This window comes from Telmatherina bonti, assembly GCF_933228915.1.
Source record: "Telmatherina bonti genome assembly, chromosome: 20".
NCBI classification, from domain to species: Eukaryota; Metazoa; Chordata; class Actinopteri; order Atheriniformes; family Telmatherinidae; genus Telmatherina; species Telmatherina bonti.
This window is the reverse complement of record NC_136618.1, coordinates 245,777-270,454: the sequence shown is the minus strand read 5'-3', so window position 1 is coordinate 270,454 and position 24,678 is coordinate 245,777.

Here is a 24,678-nt window from a genome sequence, read left to right as displayed (position 1 = left end):
AGAACTGGTAAACTAGTCCCACTAGTCAGGTAAGAGAACTGGTAAACTAGTCCCACTAGTCAGGTATGAGAACTGGTAAACTAGTCCCACTAGTCAGGTATGAGACCTGGTAAACTAGTCCCACTAGTCAGGTATGAGAACTGGTAAACTAGTCCCACTAGTCAGGTATGAGACCTGGTAAACTAGTCCCACTAGTCAGGTATAAGAACTGGTAAACTAGTCCCACTGGTCAGGTAAGAGAACTGGTAATCTAGTCCCACTAGTCAGGTATGAGACCTGGTAAACTAGTCCCACTAGTCAGGTATAAGAACTGGTAAACTAGTCCCACTAGTCAGGTATGAGACCTGGTAAACTAGTCCCACTAGTCAGGTATGAGAACTTGTAAACTAGTCCCACTAGTCAGGTATAAGAACTGGTAAACTAGTCCCACTAGTCAGGTAAGAGAACTGGTAAACTAGTCCCACTAGTCAGGTATAAGAACTGGTAAACTAGTCCCACTAGTCAGGTACGAGACCTGGTAAACTAGTCCCACTAGTCAGGTATGAGAACTTGTAAACTAGTCCCACTAGTCAGGTAAGAGAACTGGTAAACTAGTCCCACTAGTCAGGTATGAGAACTGGTAAACTAGTCCCACTAGTCAGGTATGAGACCTGGTAAACTAGTCCCACTAGTCAGGTATAAGAACTGGTAAACTAGTCCCACTAGTCAGGTATGAGACCTGGTAAACTAGTCCCACTAGTCTGGTAAGAGAACTGGTAAACTAGTCCCACTAGTCAGGTATAAGAACTGGAAAACTAGTCCCACTGGTCAGGTAAGAGAACTGGTAATCTAGTCCCACTAGTAAAGTATGAGACCTGGTAAACTAGTCCCACTACTCAGGTATAAGAACTGGTAAACTAGTCCCACTAGTCAGGTATGAGAACTGGTAAACTAGTCCCACTAGTCAGGTATGAGAACTTGTAAACTAGTCCCACTAGTCAGGTATAAGAACTGGTAAACTAGTCCCACTAGTCAGGTAAGAGAACTGGTAAACTAGTCCCACTAGTCAGGTATAAGAACTGGTAAACTAGTCCCACTAGTCAGGTACGAGACCTGGTAAACTAGTCCCACCAGTCAGGTATGAGAACTTGTAAACTAGTCCCACTAGTCAGGTAAGAGAACTGGTAAACTAGTCCCACTAGTCAGGTATGAGAACTGGTAAACTAGTCCCACTAGTCAGGTATGAGACCTGGTAAACTAGTCCCACTAGTCAGGTATGAGAACTGGTAAACTAGTCCCACTAGTCAGGTATGAGACCTGGTAAACTAGTCCCACTAGTCAGGTATGAGAACTGGTAAACTAGTCCCACTAGTCAGGTATGAGACCTGGTAAACTAGTCCCACTAGTCAGGTATGAGAACTGGTAAACTAGTCCCACTACTCAGGTATAAGAACTGGTAAACTAGTCCCACTACTCAGGTATAAGAACTGGTAAACTAGTCCCACTAGTCAGGTATAAGAACTGGTAAACTAGTCCCACTAGTCAGGTACGAGACCTGGTAAACTAGTCCCACTAGTCAGGTATGAGAACTTGTAAACTAGTCCCACTAGTCAGGTATAAGAACTGGTAAACTAGTCCCACTAGTCAGGTAAGAGAACTGGTAAACTAGTACCACTAGTCAGGTATAAGAACTGGTAAACTAGTCCCACTAGTCAGGTATGAGACCTGGTAAACTAGTCCCACTAGTCAGGTATGAGAACTGGTAAACTAGTCCCACTAGTCAGGTATGAGACCTGGTAAACTAGTCCCACTAGTCAGGTATAAGAACTGGTAAACTAGTCCCACTGGTCAGGTAAGAGAACTGGTAATCTAGTCCCACTAGTCAGGTATGAGACCTGGTAAACTAGTCCCACTAGTCAGGTAAGAGAACTGGTAAACTAGTCCCACTAGTCAGGTAAGAGAACTGGTAAACTAGTCCCACTAGTCAGGTATAAGAACTGGTAAACTAGTCCCACTAGTCAGGTATGAGACCTGGTAAACTAGTCCCACTAGTCAGGTATGAGAACTTGTAAACTAGTCCCACTAGTCAGGTATAAGAACTGGTAAACTAGTCCCACTAGTCAGGTAAGAGAACTGGTAAACTAGTCCCACTAGTCAGGTATAAGAACTGGTAAACTAGTCCCACTAGTCAGGTATGAGACCTGGTAAACTAGTCCCACTAGTCAGGTATGAGAACTTGTAAACTAGTCCCACTAGTCAGGTATAAGAACTGGTAAACTAGTCCCACTAGTCAGGTATGAGAACTTGTAAACTAGTCCCACTGGTCAGGTATGAGACCTGGTAAACTAGTCCCACTAGTCAGGTAAGAGAACTGGTAAACTAGTCCCACTAGTCAGGTATGAGACCTGGTAAACTAGTCCCACTAGTCAGGTATGAGAACTTGTAAACTAGTCCCACTAGTCAGGTAAGAGAACTGGTAAACTAGTCCCACTAGTCAGGTATGAGAACTGGTAAACTAGTCCCACTAGTCAGGTATGAGAACTGGTAAACTAGTCCCACTAGTCAGGTAAGAGAACTGGTAAACTAGTCCCACTGGTCAGGTAAGAGAACTGGTAAACTAGTCCCACTAGTCAGGTATGAGAACTTGTAAACTAGTCCCACTGGTCAGGTATGAGACCTGGTAAACTAGTCCCACTAGTCAGGTAAGAGAACTGGTAAACTAGTCCCACTAGTCAGGTATGAGACCTGGTAAACTAGTCCCACTAGTCAGGTATGAGAACTTGTAAACTAGTCCCACTAGTCAGGTAAGAGAACTGGTAAACTAGTCCCACTAGTCAGGTATGAGACCTGGTAAACTAGTCCCACTAGTCAGGTAAGAGAACTGGTAAACTAGTCCCACTAGTCAGGTATGAGACCTGGTAAACTAGTCCCACTAGTCAGGTAAGAGAACTGGTAAACTAGTCCCACTAGTCAGGTATAAGAACTGGTAAACTAGTCCCACTAGTCAGGTATGAGACCTGGTAAACTAGTCCCACTAGTCAGGTATGAGAACTTGTAAACTAGTCCCACTAGTCAGGTATAAGAACTGGTAAACTAGTCCCACTAGTCAGGTATGAGAACTGGTAAACTAGTCCCACTAGTCAGGTAAGAGAACTGGTAAACTAGTCCCACTAGTCAGGTATGAGACCTGGTAAACTAGTCCCACTAGTCAGGTATGAGAACTTGTAAACTAGTCCCACTAGTCAGGTATAAGAACTGGTAAACTAGTCCCACTAGTCAGGTAAGAGAACTGGTAAACTAGTCCCACTAGTCAGGTATGAGAACTGGTAATCTAGTCCCACTAGTCAGGTATAAGAACTGGTAAACTAGTCCCACTAGTCAGGTATGAGAACTGGTAATCTAGTCCCACTAGTCAGGTATAAGAACTAGTAAACTAGTCCCAGTTATGTATAAAGTTGAAGTCCCGCCATGTTCTTGGATCTACCTGATGCATTTAGAACAGGTGTTTTCACCAACAGGCTCGTCTACCTGCAGTGGAACTGAGTTGGTTACGTTCAACTGGTTTAGTGATGGTTGGAAAGAGCTGCTGGATAGGACTTCTACTTTGTGTACACCTCTAACTAGTCCTAGGAACTAGTAAACTAGTCCCAGGAATTAGTCCAGGTGTTGCAGTATGCAGTGATATTCTCCAAACTGGTAAGTAAACTGGTTTAAACGTGTCCACACAGCAAACAAGGAATATATGAGCGATAGTTCCAGCCTGGGAGAAGAAAACCAGACGCAGTCACAGCAGCAACTCGTCTCCCGGGGAAGATTGAGCTTCTGCCCTTCAGGTCACAACGGACCAATCTGAATGACGACCTGCAGCCAATAAACCATCAGCGTGAGCTCAGGTAGCAGAAACCTGCTCCGACTGTCACAGGATTCCCCCCAAGACCCACAACCAGCCCTGCAACAAGGAACCGAATGAGCAGACAGGAAGTGTAAAGTGATGCTTAATGACAGGTGGCTGCTGAGAGGCCGTCAGTGACCTCTGCTGAGAGGTGATTCCTGCACACTCATAATGCATTCTGATTGGTCGACAGCCTTTAGAAACATGACAGTTGGATTCTCCACATGTTCGTTCCTGCTCAGTCGCCGTATGGAATCATGGGAGCGCCTGTTTCGGTGTTTATTGGGAATGTACCATCTTCATGCATTGATTTTTTTGTCCCCTCAGAGCTGCCGTACAGAAGGTTGGTGAGCTTGGTTGGATTTTTAGTTGGAGGGTAAAAAATGTCTCTGCAAGTAGAAAACTTGATGTCGAACAAGACCAGAGAGAATGCACCTGTGAAGGGCGTGAAACTTTGCAAGAATACAACACATTTCTGCACGTCTTCATCAATCTGGAAAACAACTGCAGCAGATGGAACGGAGCGAGGAAGTTTTGTTGATTCTGTTTTAAAACCTCAAAATACCAGGAAGATATGGACCCTGCAGCCCCCCGGTGGCAGGGGGGTCTAAACCATAGACTGTATATGAAAGATGGACGGAACCTCCGGCGGTTAAAAGTGAAGCCGATGCAGAAGCGCATAAAACTGCAGTTCCCCCTTCATCCACTAGGGGATGCAAAACAGAGCAAATCTCCATAGACTCCCATGTTAAAAAGACCAACTTCACAGCAGGAATAAACATGTTTACAGCAGAAATAAACATGTTTACAGCAGAAATAAACATGTTTACAGCAGAAATAAACATGTTTACAGCAGAAATAAACATGTTCACAGCAGAAATAAACACGTTTACCGCAGAAATAAACATGTTTACAGCAGAAATAAACATGTTTACAGCAGGAATAAACATCTTTACAGCAGGAATAAACATGTTTACAGCAGAGATAAACATGTTTACAGCAGAAATAAACATGTTCACAGCAGAAATAAACACGTTTACCGCAGAAATAAACACGTTTACAGCAGAAATAAACATGTTTACAGCAGAAATAAACATGTTCACAGCAGAAATAAACACGTTTACCGCAGAAATAAACATGTTTACAGCAGAAATAAACATGTTTACAGCAGAAATAAACACGTTTACCGCAGAAATAAACATGTGCACAGCAGAAATAAACATGTTTACAGCAGAAATAAACACGTTCACAGCAGAAATAAACACATTTACCGCAGAAATAAACATGTTTACAGCAGAAATAAACATGTTTACAGCAGGAATAAACATCTTTACAGCAGAAATAAACATGTTTACAGCAGAAATAAACATGTTTACAGCAGAAATAAACATGTTCACAGCAGAAATAAACACGTTTACCGCAGAAATAAACATGTTTACAGCAGAAATAAACATGTTTACAGCAGAAATAAGCACGTTCACAGCAGAAATAAACACGTTTACCGCAGAAATAAACATGTTTACAGCAGAAATAAACATGTTTACAGCAGGAATAAACATCTTTACAGCAGGAATAAACATGTTTACAGCAGGAATAAACATGTTTACAGCAGGAATTAACATGTTTACAGCAGAGATAAACATATTTACAGCAGGAATAAACATCTTTACAGCAGGAATAAACATCTTTACAGCAGGAATAAACATCTTTACAGCAGGAATAAACATCTTTACAGCAGAAATAAACATCTTTACAGCCTGGTACAAAAATCCATTTTAGGTTTAATAGGTCAGGTTTACCTTCATGACAACTGTGCGGGGAGTGAATTTTTTTTCTAACTTGCCCATTTAAAAGTAATTTAATCTCGAAGTTCTGCATATTTACCCTTTTGATTGGTACCCGATCTCCCACTTCAAGTCAGAAGAATGTAGAACAACCGCGGTTTTTAGCCGGTTAACAACGTGACTTAGCTTTAGCTTGCTTACCTCCGTTAGCTGGTTAGCTCCTGTTATCTCCGGGTTAGCTCGGTTAGCTCTTAGTTACAGAAAGCTCAGAGTTTGCTCGATGTCAATCATCCACCATGATGCTCACAGCCCCCCTCTCAGCTCCACCTCTTTGCCCATATTTTTATTGTCCGGGCGAGACGACACGCATGCCCCTGCCAAGATGGTGATAGTAGGAACCGCCCACCGAGCTTCAAGTCAGTTCTTCAGAAACCTACAGGTGACGTCACGGAGGCTCCGCCCATCTTTTATATACAGTCTATGAGTCTAAACATGCAGTTTCACAGGTGTTACACAGTCAGTAATGTAAATAAAGATGTTTGAGGTCCACAGAAAGTCCAGAATTCCAGCTAAAAGCTAATAAAATATTTCTGTGTTCACCAAATAGTTAAAAGACCAGTTAAGCATGTGAATCTGAAGGTGTGTACACAGAGAAACGACACCTCTGCTAAAGCTAGCTGATGCTAAACTCACTCTGTCGTGTTTCTGTTTCCAAACGGAAGCTTTCTGGATGCAGCTGAGGTTCCCTCAATGCTAACTAGCTACTGTAGCATGCTAACTATAAGGTGTGTATACCTGCTAATCAGCATGATAGCAAAATTACTGTTAGCATATTAGCAAGTAAACACTATAGCTGCTAGCTGTTGCTAAACTTTAATATCTTTGTTTTATAACTGAAGCTACAATCATACGCTGTGAAATTGGTTTTACGCTTTAACAGTCACATGGAGTACCGTCAGCGTTAGCCCAGCGTTAGCGTGGAAGAACAACAGGAACTAGCCTAGATTTTTGGAGCTAATGAAAAATCTGTGAAAGGCTGCTTAGCGACAATGACGAACCTCATGTGGGAAATTTTTTAAAACAGAAACTTTAAGCACTGAAGCGGGAGACGTTTGAGGACACCGTCTCGCTGGCGGAGCTTTACCTGCCGCAGCATTTCAACCCAGGAAACATGGATGCACATAGATTTATTAAAAATACTACATTATTTTCCCTTTCTTTCAATTCTTTCACTGACTTAAAGACTTCTGGCAGGAAGATGAAGCAGCACAGACGGCCTAAAACGGAAGATTTTTCCTGGCAGATGCAGAATCTTTGGGCTGTTTACACGCTCTCTGTAATACGTTTACTACAAGCTGATAGCATATTAGCCGAAACAAACATAAATATTACTGCAGAGAGTACGAGCCAAGCGTTAGCTGGGCATCAAACTCACATTTTCTGTTATCTGGCTGGTTTGCAACTACATCCAAACCATATTCAGCTTTTTAAGGCATGAAAAGCAAATTGGCAGGAGAGGGACGGATGAAGCATCTCCAGCCGGCAGCGTAATTCCAGCACAGACATCAGATCTCTGGAGAAGCCCAGGATGAAACATGAAGGATGCAACCCTCCTTCCCAGAGCAAAGGCAAGGAAGATTTTCTCTCTGCGGGAATAATTTACCGTAGAGGTGTTTGGACACAATGATCAGACAACCTCGAGGATGTTCTGCAACATTCATGGATCATGTTTAGAACCTGAAGATTACAGGAATCCATCAGAACCAAAGCTCTGGCTGGGGGGAACTTACCATGTTTTTACTGTTATTTTCCAGTTTGCTCCCACATGGGTCGGGTGTACTTATGATCTCTGCTGTGGTTGGATGCAGACAAGCGGTTTGTTGTGTTGATGATCTCAGGAGCTTGATGGGATGGCGCTTCAGTCCAACACAAGTGTCCCTACGGAGACAGGACAGAGTTACGTAACATATCGCAGAGATTCGCAACGGATCAACCTGTCCTAGATGGTTTTTTACTGGATCATCTCATCATCATACCTAATCGACCGTATCGTCCCGTATCATCCCGTGTCGTCCTGTATCGTATCGTATTGTACCGTATCGTGTCGTACGTGTGCGTATAGAAAAGTCGAAGTGTGCGAATAGAAAAGTAGACGTGTGTGTATAGAACAGTCGACGTGTGTTTATAGAAAAGTAGACGTGTGCGTATAGAAAAGTAGACGTGTGCGTATAGAACAGTCGACGTGTGTTTATGGAAAAGTAGACGTGTGCGTATAGAAAAGTAGACGTGTGCGTATAGAACAGTCAACGTGTGTTTATGGAAAAGTATACGTGTGCGTATAGAACAGTCGACGTGTGCATATAGTACAGTCGACGTGTGCGTATAGAAAAGTAGACGTATGCGTATAGAAAAGTAGACGTGTGCGTATAGAACAGTCCACGTGTGCGTATAGAACAGTCGACGTGTGCGTATAGAAAAGTAGACGTATGCGTATAGAAAAGTAGACGTGTGCGTATAGAAAAGTAGACGTGTGGGTATAGAAAAGTAGACGTGTGTTTAGAGAACAGTTGACGTGTGCGTATAGAAAAGTAGATGTGTTCATATAGAACAGTCGACGTGTGTTTATGGAAAAGTAGACGTGTGCGTATAGAACAGTCGACGTGTGTGTATAGAAAAGTAGACGTGTGCGTATAGAAAAGTAGACGTGTGCGTATAGAAAAGTAGACGTGTGCGTATAGAACAGTCGACGTGTGCGTATAGAAAAGTAGACGTGTGCGTATAGAACAGTCAACGTGTGTTTATGGAAAAATAGACGTGTGCGTATAGAACAGTCGACGTGTGCGTATAGAACAGTCGACGTGTGCGTATAGAACAGTCGACGTGTGCGTATAGAAAAGTAGACGTGTGCGTATAGAACAGTCGACGTGTGCGTATAGAACAGTCGACGTGTGCGTATAGAACAGTTGATGTTTGCGGATAGAAAAGTAGACATGTGCGTATAGAAAAGTAGACATGTGCGTATAGAAAAGTAGACGTGTGCGTATAGAACAGTCGACATGTGCGTATAGAACAGTCGACGTGTGCGTATAGAACAGTTGACGTTTGCGGACAGAAAAGTAGACATGTGCGTATAGAAAAGTAGACGTGTGCGTATAGAACAGTCGACATGTGCGTATAGAACTGTCGACGGGTGCGTATAGAAAAGTGAAAGTGTGCATATAGAACAGTCGACGTGTGCGTATAGAAAAGTAGACATGCATATAGAAAAGTAGATGTGTGCGTATAGAAAAGTATATGTGTGCGTATAGAAAAGTAGACGTGTGTTTAGAGAACAGTCGACGTGTGCGAATAGAAAAGTAGATGTGTTCATATAGAACAGTCGACGTGTCTTTATGGAAAAGTAGACGTGTGCGTATAGAAAAGTAGACGTGTGGGTATAGAAAAGTAGACGCGTGTTTATAGAACAGTTGACGTGTGCGAATAGAAAAGTAGATGTGTTCATATAGAACAGTCGACGTGTACGTATAGAAAAGTAGACGTGTGTGTGTATATAACAGTCCACGTGTGCGTATAGAAAAGTAGACGTGTGCGTATAGAACAGTCAACGTGTGTTTATGGAAAAGTAGACGTGTGCGTATATCACAGTCGACGTGTGCGTATAGAAAAGTAGACGTGTGCGTATAGAACAGTCCATGTGTGCGTATAGAACAGTCGACGTGTGTGTATAGAAAAGCAGACGTGTGCGTATAGAACAGTCGACGTGTGCGTATAGAACAGTCGACGTGTGTTTATAGAAAAGTAGACGTGTGCGTATAGAACAGTCGACGTGTGTGTATAGAAAAGCAGACGTGTGCGTATAGAACAGTCGACATGTGCGTATAGAACAGTCGACGTGTGCGTATAGAACAGTTGATGTTTGCGGATAGAAAAGTAGACATGTGCGTATAGAAAAGTAGACGTGTGCGTATAGAACAGTCGACATGTGCGTATAGAACAGTTGACGTTTGCGGACAGAAAAGTAGACATGTGTATATAGAAAAGTAGACGTGTGCGTATAGAACAGTCGACATGTGTGTATAGAACTGTCGACGGGTGCGTATAGAAAAGTGAAAGTGTGCATATAGAACAGTCGACGTGTGCGTATAGAAAAGTAGACATGCGTATAGAAAAGTAGATGTGTGCGTATAGAAAAGTATATGTGTGCGTATAGAAAAGTAGACGTGTGTTTAGAGAACAGTTGACGTGTGCGAATAGAAAAGTAGATGGGTTCATATAGAACAGTCAAAGTGTGTTTATGGAAAAGTAGACGTGTGCGTATAGAAAAGTAGACGTGTGTTTATAGAACAGTTGACGTGTGCGAATAGAAAAGTAGATGTGTTCATATAGAACAGTCGACGTGTGCGTATAGAAGAGTCGACGTGTACGTATAGAAAAGTAGATGTGTGTGTGTATATAACAGTCCACGTGTGCGTATAGAAAAGTAGACATGTGCGTATAGAAAAGTAGACGTGTGCGTATAGAACAGTCAACGTGTGTTTATGGAAAAGTAGACGTGTGCGTATAGAACAGTCGACGTGTGCGTATAGAAAAGTAGACGTGTGCGTTTAGAACAGTCCATGTGTGCGTATAGAACAGTCGACGTGTGTGTATAGAAAAGCAGACGTGTGCGTATAGAACAGTCGACGTGTGTGTATAGAACAGTCGACGTGTGTTTATAGAAAAGTAGACGTGTGCGTATAGAACAGTCGACGTGTGTGTATAGAAAAGCCGACGTGTGCGTATAGAACAGTCGACATGTGCGTATAGAACAGTCGACGTGTGTGTATAGAACAGTCGACGTGTGTTTATAGAAAAGTAGACGTGTGCGTATAGAACAGTCGACGTGTGTGCATATAGAACAGTCGACGTGTGCGTATAGAACAGTCGACGTGTGTGTATAGAACAGTCGACATGTGCGTATAGAACAGTCAACGTGTGTTTATGGAAAAGTAGACGTGTGCGTATAGAAAAGTAGACGTGTGGGTATAGAAAAGTAGACGTGTGTTTATAGAACAGTTGACGTGTGAGAATAGAAAAGTAGATGTGTTCATATAGAACAGTCGACGTGTGCGTATAGAACAATCGACGTGTGCGTATAGAACAGTCGACGTGTACGTATAGAAAAGTAGACGTGTGCGTATAGAACAGTCCATGTGTGCGTATAGAACAGTCGACGTTTGTATATAGAAAAGCAGACGTGTGCGTATAGAACAATCGACGTGTGCGTATAGAACAGTCGACGTGTGTGTATAGAACAGTCGACGTGTGTTTATGGAAAATTAGACGTGTTCGTATAGAACAGTCGACGTGTGTGTATAGAAAAGTCGACGTGTGTTTATAGAAAAGTAGACGTGTGTGTATAGAAAAGTAGACGTGTGCGTATAGAAAAGTAGACGTGTGCGTATAGAACAGTCGACGTGTGCGTATAGAAAAGTAGACGTGTTCATATAGAACAGTCGACGTGTGTTTATGGAAAATTAGACGTGTTCGTATAGAACAGTCGACATGTGCGTATAGAACAGTCGACGTGTGTTTATAGAAAAGTAGACGTGTGTGTATAGAAAAGTAGACGTGTGCGTATAGAAAAGTAGACGTGTGCGTATAGAACAGTCGACGTGTGCGTATAGAAAAGTAGACGTGTTCATATAGAACAGTCAACGTGTGTTTATGGAAAAATAGACGTGTGCGTATGGAACAGTCGACGTGTGCGTATAGAACAGTCGACGTGTGCGTATAGAACAGTCGACGTGTGCGTATAGAAAAGTAGACGTGTGCGTATAGAATAGTCGACGTGTGCGTATAGAAAAGTAGACGTGTGCGTATAGAACAGTCGACGTGTGCGTATAGAAAAGTAGACGTGTGCGTATAGAACAGTCGACGTGTGCGTATAGAACAGTCGACGTGTGCGTATAGAACAGTCGACGTGTGCGTATAGAACAGTTGATGTTTGCGGATAGAAAAGTAGACGTGTGCGTATAGAATAGTCGACGTGTGCGTATAGAAAAGTAGACGTGTGCGTATAGAACAGTCGACGTGTGCGTATAGAAAAGTAGACGTGTGCATATAGAACAGTCGACGTGTGCGCATAGAACAGTCGACGTGTGCGTATAGAACAGTCGACGTGTGCGTATAGAACAGTTGATGTTTGCGGATAGAAAAGTAGACGTGTGCGTATAGAACAGTCGACGTGTGCGTATAGAAAAGTAGACGTGTGCGTATAGAACAGTCGACGTGTGCGTATCGAAAAGTAGACGTGTGCGTATAGAACAGTCGACGTGTGCGTATAGAACAGTCGACGTGTGCGTATAGAACAGTCGACGTGTGCGTATAGAACAGTTGACGTTTGCGGACAGAAAAGTAGACATGTGCGTATAGAAAAGTAGACGTGTGCGTATAGAACAGTCGACATGTGCGTATAGAACTCTCGACGGGTGCGTATAGAAAAGTGAAAGTGTGCATATAGAACAGTCGACGTGTGCGTATAGAAAAGTAGACATGCGTATAGAAAAGTAGATGTGTGCGTATAGAAAAGTAGACGTGTGTTTAGAGAACAGTTGACGTGTGCGAATAGAAAAGTAGATGTGTTCATATAGAACAGTCGACGTGTGTTTATGGAAAAGTAGACGTGTGCGTATAGAAAAGTAGACGTGTGGGTATAGAAAAGTAGAAGTGTGTTTATAGAACAGTTGACGTGTGCGAATAGAAAAGTAGATGTGTTCATATAGAACAGTCGACGTGTGCGTATAGAACAGTCGACGTGTACGTATAGAAAAGTAGACGTGTGTGTGTATATAACAGTCCACGTGTGCGTATAGAAAAGTAGACATGTGCGTATAGAAAAGTAGACGTGTGCATATAGAACAGTCAACGTGTGTTTATGGAAAAGTAGACGTGTGCGTATAGAACAGTCGACGTGTGCGTATAGAAAAGTAGACGTGTGCGTATAGAACAGTCCATGTGTGCGTATAGAACAGTCGACGTTTGTGTATAGAAAAGTAGACGTGTGCATATAGAACAGTCGACGTGTGCGTATAGAACAGTCGACGTGTGTGTATAGAACAGTCGACGTGTGTTTATAGAAAAGTAGACGTGTGCGTATAGAACAGTCGACGTGTGTGTATAGAAAAGCCGACGTGTGCGTATAGAACAGTCGACATGTGCGTATAGAACAGTCGACGTGTGTTTATAGAAAAGTAGACGTGTGCGTATAGAACAGTCGACGTGTGCGTATAGAACAGTCGGTGTGTGAATATAGAACAGTCGACGTGTGCGTATAGAACAGTCGACGTGTGTGTATAGAACAGTCGACGTGTGTTTATGGAAAAGTAGACGTGTGCGTATAGAAAAGTAGACGTGTGGGTATAGAAAAGTAGACGTGTGTTTATAGAACAGTTGACGTGTGCGAATAGAAAAGTAGATGTGTTCATATAGAACAGTCGACGTGTGCGTATAGAACAGTCGACGTGTGCGTATAGAAAAGTAGACGTGTGCGTATAGAAAAGCAGACGTGTGCGTATAGAACAGTCGACGTGTGTGTATAGAAAAGCCGACGTGTGCGTATAGAACAGTCGACATGTGCGTATAGAACAGTCGACGTGTGTTTATAGAAAAGTAGACGTGTGCGTATAGAACAGTCGACGTGTGCTTATAGAACAGTCGACGTGTGTGTATAGAAAAGCAGACGTGTGCGTATAGAACAGTCGACGTGTGTGTATAGAACAGTCGACATGTGTTTATAGAAAAGCAGACGTGTGCGTATAGAACAGTCGACATGTGTGTATAGAACAGTCGACGTGTGCGTATAGAACAGTTGACGTTTGCGGACAGAAAAGTAGACATGTGCGTATAGAAAAGTAGATGTGTGCGTATAGAACAGTCGACATGTGCGTATAGAACAGTCGACGTGTGTGTATAGAACAGTCGACGTGTGTTTATAGAAAAGTAGACGTGTGCGTATAGAACAGTCGACGTGTGTGTATAGAAAAGCCGACGTGTGCATATAGAACAGTCGACATGTGCGTATAGAACAGTCGACGTGTGTTTATAGAAAAGTAGACGTGTGCGTATAGAACAGTCGACGTGTGCGTATAGAACAGTCGGTGTGTGAATATAGAACAGTCGACGTGTGCGTATAGAACAGTCGACGTGTGTGTATAGAACAGTCGACGTGTGTTTATGGAAAAGTAGACGTGTGCGTATAGAAAAGTAGACGTGTGGGTATAGAAAAGTAGACGTGTGTTTATAGAACAGTTGACGTGTGCGAATAGAAAAGTAGATGTGTTCATATAGAACAGTCGACGTGTGCGTATAGAACAGTCGACGTGTGCGTATAGAAAAGTAGACGTGTGCGTATAGAAAAGCAGACGTGTGCGTATAGAACAGTCGACGTGTGTGTATAGAAAAGCCGACGTGTGCGTATAGAACAGTCGACATGTGCGTATAGAACAGTCGACGTGTGTTTATAGAAAAGTAGACGTGTGCGTATAGAACAGTCGACGTGTGCTTATAGAACAGTCGGTGTGTGCATATAGAACAGTCGACGTGTGCGTATAGAACAGTCGACGTGTGTGTATAGAAAAGTAGACGTGTGCGTATAGAACAGTCCACGTGTGCGTATAGAAAAGTAGACATGTGCGTATAGAAAAGTAGACGTGTGCGTATAGAACAGTCAACGTGTGTTTATGGAAAAGTAGACGTGTGCGTATAGAACAGTCGACGTGTGTGTATAGAAAAGTAGACGTGTGCGTATAGAACAGTCGACGTGTGTGTATAGAAAAGCAGACGTGTGCGTATAGAACAGTCGAAGTGTGCGTATAGGACAGTCGACGTGTGTGTATAGAACAGTCGACATGTGTTTATAGAAAAGCAGACGTGTGCGTATAGAACAGTCGACATGTGTGTATAGAACAGTCGACGTGTGCGTATAGAACAGTTGACGTTTGCGGACAGAAAAGTAGACATGTGCGTATAGAAAAGTAGATGTGTGCGTATAGAACAGTCGACATGTGCGTATAGAACAGTCGACGTGTGTGTATAGAACAGTCGACGTGTGTTTATAGAAAAGTAGACGTGTGCGTATAGAAAAGTAGACGTGTGTTTAGAGAACAGTTGACGTGTGCGAATAGAAAAGTAGATGTGTTCATATAGAACAGTCGACGTGTGTTTATGGAAAAGTAGACGTGTGCGTATAGAAAAGTAGACGTGTGGGTATAGTAAAGTAGACGTGTGTTTATAGAACAGTTGACGTGTGCGAATAGAAAAGTAGATGTGTTCATACAGAACAGTCGACGTGTGTTTATGGAAAAGTAGACGTGTGCGTATAGAACAGTCCACGTGTGCGTATAGAAAAGTAGACGTGTGTGTATATGACAGTCCACGTGTGCGTATAGAAAAGTAGACGTGTGCGTATAGAAAAGTAGACGTGTGCGTATAGAACAGTCAACGTGTGTTTTTGGAAAAGTAGACATGTGCGTATAGAACAGTCGATGTGTGTGTATAGAAAAGTAGACGTGTGCGTATAGAACAGTCGACATGTGCGTATAGAACAGTCGACGTTTGCGGACAGAAAAGTAGACATGTGCGTATAGAAAAGTAGACGTGTGCGTATAGAACAGTCGACATGTGCGTATAGAACTGTCGACGGGTGCGTATAGAAAAGTGAAAGTGTGCATATAGAACAGTCGACGTGTGCATATAGAATAGTAGACATGCGTATAGAAAAGTAGATGTGTGCGTATAGAAAAGTAGATGTGTGCGTATAGAAAAGTAGATGTGTTCATATAGAACAGTCGACGTGTGTTTATGGAAAAGTAGACGTGTGCGTATAGAAAAGTAGACGTGTGGGTATAGAAAAGTAGACGTGTGCGTATAGAACAGTCGACATGTGCGTATAGAACTGTCGACGGGTGCGTATAGAAAAGTGAAAGTGTGCATATAGAACAGTCGACGTGTGCATATAGAATAGTAGACATGCGTATAGAAAAGTAGATGTGTGCGTATAGAAAAGTAGATGTGTGCGTATGGAAAAGTAGATGTGTTCATATAGAACAGTCGACGTGTGTTTATGGAAAAGTAGACGTGTGCGTATAGAAAAGTAGACGTGTGGGTATAGAAAAGTAGACGTGTGTTTATAGAACAGTTGACGTGTGCGAATAGAAAAGTAGATGTGTTCATATAGAACAGTCGACGTGTGCGTATAGAACAGTCGACGTGTACGTATAGAAAAGTAGACGTGTGTGTGTATATAACAGTCCACGTGTGCGTATAGAAAAGTAGACATGTGCGTATAGAAAAGTAGACGTGTGCGTATAGAACAGTCAACTTGTGTTTATGGAAAAGTAGACGTGTGCGTATAGAACAGTCGACGTGTGCGTATAGAACAGCAGACGTGTGCGTATAGAACAGTCCATGTGTGCGTATAGAACAGTCGACGTGTGTTTATAGAAAAGTAGACGTGTGCGTATAGAACAGTCGACGTGTGTGTATAGAAAAGCAGACGTGTGCGTATTGAACAGTCGACGTGCGTATAGAACAGTCGACGTGTGCGTATAGAACAGTTGACGTTTGCGGACAGAAAAGTAGACATGTGCGTATAGAAAAGTAGACGTGTGCGTATAGAACAGTCGACATGTGCGTATAGAACTGTCGACGGGTGTGTATAGAAAAGCAGACGTGTGCGTATTGAACAGTCGACGTGCGTATAGAACAGTCGACGTGTGCGTATAGAACAGTTGACGTTTGCGGACAGAAAAGTAGACATGTGCGTATAGCAAAGTCAAAGTGTGCATATAGAACAGTCGACGTGTGCGTATAGAAAAGTAGACATGCGTATAGAAAAGTAGATGTGTGCGTATAGAAAAGTAGATGTGTGCGTATAGAAAAGTAGACGTGTGTTTAGAGAACAGTTGACGTGTGCGAATAGAAAAGTAGATGTGTTCATATAGAACAGTCGACGTGTGTTTATGGAAAAGTAGACGTGTGCGAATAGAAAAGTAGATGTGTTCATATAGAACAGTCGACGTGTGCGTATAGAACAGTCGACGTGTGCGTATAGAAAAGTAGACATGTGCGTATAGAAAAGTAGACGTGTGCGTATAGAACAGTCAACGTGTGTTTATGGAAAAGTAGACGTGTGCGTATAGAACAGTCGACGTGTGCGTTTAGAAAAGTAGACGTGTGCGTATAGAACAGTCCATGTGTGCGTATAGAACAGTCGACGTGTGTTTATAGAAAAGTAGACGTGTGCGTATAGAACAGTCGACGTGCGTATAGAACAGTCGACGTGTGCGTATAGAACAGTTGACGTTTGCCGACAGAAAAGTAGACATGTGCGTATAGAAAAGTAGACGTGTGCGTATAGAACAGTCGACATGTGCGTATAGAACTGTCGACAGGTGCGTATAGAAAAGTGAAAGTGTGCATATAGAACAGTCGACGTGTGCGTATAGAAAAGTAGATGTGTGCGTATAGAAAAGTAGATGTGTGCGTATAGAAAAGTAGACGTGTGTTTAGAGAACAGTTGACGTGTGCGAATAGAAAAGTAGATGTGTTCATATAGAACAGTCGACGTGTGTTTATGGAAAAGTAGACGTGTGCGTATAGAAAAGTAGACGTGTGTTTATAGAACAGTTGACGTGTGCGAATAGAAAAGTAGATGTGTTCATATAGAACAGTCGACGTGTGCGTATAGAAAAGTAGACGTGTGCGTATAGAACAGTCCATGTGTGCGTATAGAACAGTCGACGTGTGTGTATAGAAAAGCAGACGTGTGCGTATAGAACAGTCGACGTGTGTGTATAGAAAAGCAGACGTGTGCGTATAGAACAGTCGACGTGCGTATAGAACAGTCGACGTGTGCGGACAGAAAAGTAGACATGTGCGTATAGAAAAGTAGACGTGTGCGTATAGAACAGTCGACATGTGCGTATAGAACTGTCGACGGGTGCGTATAGAAAAGTGAAAGTGTGCATATAGAACAGTCGACGTGTGCGTATAGAAAAGTAGACATGCGTATAGAAAAGTAGATGTGTGCGTATAGAAAAGTAGATGTGTGCGTATAGAAAAGAAGACGTGTGTTTAGAGAACAGTTGACGTGTGCGAATAGAAAAGTAGATGTGTTCATATAGAACAGTCGACGTGTCTTTATGGAAAAGTAGACGTGTGCGTATAGAAAAGTAGACGTGTGGGTATAGAAAAGTAGACGTGTGTGTGTATATAACAGTCCACGTGTGCGTATAGAAAAGTAGACATGTGCGTATAGAAAAGTAGACGTGTGCGTATAGAACAGTCAACGTGTGTTTATGGAAAAGTAGACGTGTGCGTATAGAAAAGTAGACCTGTGCGTATAGAACAGTCCATGTGTGCGTATAGAACAGTCGACATGTGCGTATAGAACTGTCGACGGGTGTGTATAGAAAAGCAGACGTGTGCGTATTGAACAGTCGACGTGCGTATAGAACAGTCGACGTGTGCGTATAGAACAGTTGACGTTTGCGGACAGAAAAGTAGACATGTGCGTATAGCAAAGTCAAAGTGTGCATATAGAACAGTCGACGTGTGCGTATAGAAAAGTAGACATGCGTATAGAAAAGTAGATGTGTGCGTATAGAAAAGTAGATGTGTGCGTATAGAAAAGTAGACGTGTGTTTAGAGAACAGTTGACGTGTGCGAATAGAAAAGTAGATGTGTTCATATAGAACAGTCGACGTGTGTTTATGGAAAAGTAGACGTGTGCGAATAGAAAAGTAGATGTGTTCATATAGAACAGTCGACGTGTGCGTATAGAACAGTCGACGTGTGCGTATAGAAAAGTAGACATGTGCGTATAGAAAAGTAGACGTGTGCGTATAGAACAGTCAACGTGTGTTTATGGAAAAGTAGACGTGTGCGTATAGAACAGTCGACGTGTGCGTTTAGAAAAGTAGACGTGTGCGTATAGAACAGTCCATGTGTGCGTATAGAACAGTCGACGTGTGTTTATAGAAAAGTAGACGTGTGCGTATAGAACAGTCGACGTGCGTATAGAACAGTCGACGTGTGCGTATAGAACAGTTGACGTTTGCCGACAGAAAAGTAGACATGTGCGTATAGAAAAGTAGACGTGTGCGTATAGAACAGTCGACATGTGCGTATAGAACTGTCGACAGGTGCGTATAGAAAAGTGAAAGTGTGCATATAGAACAGTCGACGTGTGCGTATAGAAAAGTAGATGTGTGCGTATAGAAAAGTAGATGTGTGCGTATAGAAAAGTAGACGTGTGTTTAGAGAACAGTTGACGTGTGCGAATAGAAAAGTAGATGTGTTCATATAGAACAGTCGACGTGTGTTTATGGAAAAGTAGACGTGTGCGTATAGAAAAGTAGACGTGTGTTTATAGAACAGTTGACGTGTGCGAATAGAAAAGTAGATGTGTTCATATAGAACAGTCGACGTGTGCGTATAGAAAAGTAGACGTGTGCGTATAGAACAGTCCATGTGTGCGTATAGAACAGTCGACGTGTGTGTATAGAAAAGCAGACGTGTGCGTATAGAACAGTCGACGTGTGTGTATAGAAAAGCAGACGTGTGCGTATAGAACAGTCGACGTGCGTATAGAACAGTCGACGTGTGCGGACAGAAAAGTAGACATGTGCGTATAGAAAAGTAGACGTGTGCGTATAGAACAGTCGACATGTGCGTATAGAACTGTCGACGGGTGCGTATAGAAAAGTGAAAGTGTGCATATAGAACAGTCGACGTGTGCGTATAGAAAAGTAGACATGCGTATAGAAAAGTAGATGTGTGCGTATAGAAAAGTAGATGTGTGCGTATAGAAAAGTAGACGTGTGTTTAGAGAACAGTTGACGTGTGCGAATAGAAAAGTAGATGTGTTCATATAGAACAGTCGACGTGTCTTTATGGAAAAGTAGACGTGTGCGTATAGAAAAGTAGACGTGTGGGTATAGAAAAGTAGACGTGTGCGTATAGAACAGTCGACGTGTGCGTATAGAAAAGTAGACGTGTGCGTATAGAACAGTCAACGTGTGTTTATGGAAAAATAGACGTGTGCGTATAGAAAAGTAGACGTGTGCGTATAGAACAGTCGACGTGTGCGTATAGAACAGTCGACGTGTGCGTATAGAACAGTCGACGTGTGTGTATAGAACAGTTGATGTTTGCGGATAGAAAAGTAGACATGTGCGTATAGAAAAGTAGACGTGTGCGTATAGAACAGTCGACATGTGCGTATAGAACAGTCGACGTGTGCGTATAGAACAGTTGACGTTTGCGGACAGAAAAGTAGACGTGCGTATAGAAAAGTAGACGTGTGCGTATAGAACAGTCGACATGTGCGTATAGAACTGTCGACGGGTGCGTATAGAAAAGTGAAAGTGTGCATATAGAACAGTCGACGTGTGCGTATAGAAAAGTAGACATGCGTATAGAAAAGTAGATGTGTGCGTATAGAACAGTCGACGTGTGTTTATGGAAAAGTAGACATGTGCGTATAGAAAAGTAGACGTGTGGGTATAGAAAAGTAGACGTGTGTTTATAGAACAGTTGACGTGTGCGAATAGAAAAGTAGATGTGTTCATATAGAACAGTCGACGTGTGCATATAGAACAGTCGACGTGTACGTATAGAAAAGTAGACGTGTGTGTGTATGTAACAGTCCACGTGTGCGTATAGAAAAGTAGACATGTGCGTATAGAAAAGCAGACGTGTGCGTATAGAACAGTCGACGTGTGCGTATAGAACAGTCGACGTGTGTGTATAGAACAGTCGACGTGTGTTTATAGAAAAGTAGACGTGTGAGTATAGAACAGTCGACGTGTGTGTATAGAAAAGCAGACGTGTGCGTATAGAACAGTCGACGTGTGTATATAGAACAGTCGACGTGTGTGTATAGAACAGTCGACGTGTGTTTATAGAAAAGTAGACGTGTGCGTATAGAACAGTCGACGTGTGCGTATAGAACTGTCGGTGTGTGCGTATAGAACAGTCGACGTGTGCGTATAGAACAGTCGACGTGTGCGTATAGAACAGTCGACATGTGCGTATAGAACAGTCGACGTGTGTGTATAGAACAGTCGACGTGTGCGTATAGAACAGTCGACGTGTGCGTATAGAACAGTCGACGTGTGCGTATAGAACAGTCGACGTGTGCGTATAGAACAGTCGACGTGTGCGTATAGAACAGTTGACGTTTGCGGACAGAAAAGTAGACATGTGCGTATAGAAAAGTAGACGTGTGCGTATAGAACAGTCGACATGTGCGTATAGAACAGTCGACGTGTGTGTTTAGAACAGTCGACGTGTGTTTATAGAAAAGTAGACGTGTGCGTATATAAAAGTAGAGGTGTGTTTAGAGAACAGTTGACGTGTGCGAATAGAAAAGTAGATGTGTTCATATAGAACAGTCGACTTGTGTTTATGGAAAAGTAGACGTGTGCGTATAGAAAAGTAGACGTGTGGGTATAGTAAAGTAGACGTGTGTTTATAGAACAGTTGACGTGAGCGAATATAAAAGTAGATGTGTTCATATAGAACAGTCGACGTGTGCTTATGGAAAAGTAGACGTGTGCGTTTAGAACAGTCCACGTGTGCGTATAGAAAAGTAGACGTGTGTGTATATAACAGTCCACGTGTGCGTATAGAAAAGTAGACGTGTGCGTATAGAACAGTCGACGTGTGCGTATAGAACAGTCGACGTGTGCGTATAGAAAAGTAGACGTGTGCATATAGAACAGTCCATGTGTGCGTATAGAACAGTCGACGTGTGTGTATAGAAAAGTAGACGTGTGCGTATAGAACAGTCGACGTGTGCGTATAGAACAGTCGACGTGTGCGTATAGAACAGTCGACGTGTGCGTATAGAACAGTCGACGTGTGCGTATAGAACAGTCGACGTGTGCGTATAGAACAGTATACATGTGCGTATAGAAAAGTAGACGTGTGCGTATAGAAAAGTAGACGTGTCCGTATAGAACAGTCAACGTGTGCGTATAGAACAGTTGACGTTTGCGGACAGAAAAGTAGACATGTGCGTATAGAAAAGTCGACGTGTGCGTATAGAACAGTCGACATGTGCGTATAGAACAGTCGACGTGTGTGTATGGAACAGTCGACGTGTGTTTATAGAAAAGTAGACGTGTGCGTATAGAAAAGTAGACGTGTGTTTAGAGAACAGTTGACGTGTGCGAATAGAAAAGTAGATGTGTTCATATAGAACAGTCGACGTGTGTTTATGGAAAAGTAGACGTGTGCGTATAGAAAAGTAGACGTGTGGGTATAGTAAAGTAGACGTGTGTTTATAGAACAGTTTACGTGTGCGAATAGAAAAGTAGATGTGTTCATATAGAACAGTCGACGTGTGTTTATGGAAAAGTAGACGTGTGCGTATAGAACAGTCCACGTGTGCGTATAGAAAAGTCGACGTGTGTGTATATAACAGTCCACGTGTGCGTATAGAAAAGTAGACGTGTGCGTATAGAACAGTCAACGTGTGTTTATGGAAAAGTAGAGGTGTGCGTATAGAACAGTCGACGTGTGTGTATAGAAAAGCAGACGTGTGCGTATAGAACAGTCGACATGTGCGTATAGAACAGTCGACGTGTGTGTATAGAACAGTCGACGTGTGTTTATAGAAAAGTAGACGTGTGCGTATAGAACAGTCGACGTGTGCGTATAGAACTGTTTGTGTGTGCGTATAGAACAGTCGACGTGTGCGTATAGAACAGTCGACGTGTGCGTATAGAACAGTCGACGTGTGCGTATAGAACAGTCGACGTGTGCGTATAGAACAGTCGACGTGTGCGAATAGAAAAGTAGATGTGTGCGTATAGAAAAGTCAACGTGTGTTTATGGAAAAGTAGACGTGTGCGTATAGAACAGTCCACGTGTGCGTATAGAACAGTATACATGTGCGTATAGAAAAGTAGACGTGTGCGTATAGAAAAGTAGACGTGTCCGTATAGAACAGTCAACGTTTGCGTATAGAACAGTTGACGTTTGCGGACAGAAAAGTAGACATGTGCGTATAGAAAAGTAGACGTGTGCGTATAGAACAGTCGACATGTGCGTATAGAACAGTCGACGTGTGTGTATGGAACAGTCGACGTGTGTTTATAGAAAAGTAGACGTGTGCGTATAGAAAAGTAGACGTGTGTTTAGAGAACAGTTGACGTGTGCGAATAGAAAAGTAGATGTGTTCATATAGAACAGTCGACGTGTGTTTATGGAAAAGTAGACGTGTGCGTATAGAAAAGTAGACGTGTGGGTATAGTAAAGTAGACGTGTGTTTATAGAACAGTTGACGTGTGCGAATAGAAAAGTAGATGTGTTCATATAGAACAGTCGACATGTGTTTATGGAAAAGTAGACGTGTGCGTATAGAACAGTCCACGTGTGCGTATAGAAAAGTAGACGTGTGTGTATATAACAGTCCACGTGTGCGTATAGAAAAGTAGACGTGTGCGTATAGAACAGTCAACGTGTGTTTATGGAAAAGTAGATGTGTGCGTATAGAACAGTCGACGTGTGCGTATAGAAAAGTAGACGTGTGCGCATAGAACAGTCCATGTGTGCGTATAGAACAGTCGACGTGTGTGTATAGAAAAGTAGACGTGTGCGTATAGAACAGTCGACGTGTGCGTATAGAACAGTCGACGTGTGTGTATGGAACAGTCGACGTGTGTTTATAGAAAAGTAGACGTGTGCGTATAGAAAAGTAGACGTGTGTTTAGAGAACAGTTGACGTGTGCGAATAGAAAAGTAGATGTGTTCATATAGAACAGTCGACGTGTGTTTATGGAAAAGTAGACGTGTGCGTATAGAAAAGTAGACGTGTGGGTATAGTAAAGTAGACGTGTGTTTATAGAACTGTTGACGTGTGCGAATAGAAAAGTAGATGTGTTCATATAGAACAGTCGACGTGTGTTTATGGAAAAGTAGATGTGTGCGTTTAGAACAGTCCACGTGTGCGTATAGAAAAGTAGACGTGTGCGTATATAACAGTCCACGTGTGCGTATAGAAAAGTAGACGTGTGCGTATAGAAAAGTAGACGTGTGCGTATAGAACAGTCGACGTGTGCGTATAGAAAAGTAGACGTGTGCGTATAGAACAGTCCATGTGTGCGTATAGAACAGTCGACGTGTGTGTATAGAAAAGTAGACGTGTGCGTATAGAACAGTCGACGTGTGCGTATAGAACAGTCGACGTGTGCGTATAGAACAGTCGACGTGTGCGAATGGAAAAGTAGATGTGTGCGTATAGAAAAGTCAACGTGTGTTTATGGAAAAGTAGACGTGTGCGTATAGAACAGTCGACGTGTGCGTATAGAAAAGTAGACGTGTGCGTATAGAACAGTCGACGTGTGCGTTTAGAACAGTCGACGTGTGCGTATAGAACAGTCGACGTGTGCGTATACAACAGTCAACGTGTGCGTATAGAACAGTTGACGTTTGCGGACAGAAAAGTAGACATGTGCGTATAGAAAAGTAGACCTGTGCGTATAGAACAGTCGACATGTGCGTATAGAACAGTCGACGTGTGTGTATGGAACAGTCGACGTGTGTTTATAGAAAAGTAGACGTGTGCGTATAGAAAAGTAGACGTGTGTTTAGAGAACAGTTGACGTGTGCGAATAGAAAAGTAGATTTGTACATATAGAACAGTCGACGTGTGTTTATGGAAAAGTAGACGTGTGCGTATAGAAAAGTAGACGTGTGGGTATAGTAAAGTAGACGTGTGTTTATAGAACAGTTGACGTGTGCGAATAGAAAAGTAGATGTGTTCATATAGAACAGTCGACGTGTGTTTATGGAAAAGTAGACGTGTGCGTATAGAACAGTCCACGTGTGCGTATAGAAAAGTAGACGTGTGTGTATATAACAGTCCACGTGTGCGTATAGAAAAGTAGACGTGTGCGTATAGAACAGTCAACGTGTGTTTATGGAAAAGTAGACGTGTGCGTATAGAACAGTCGACGTGTGCGTATAGAAAAG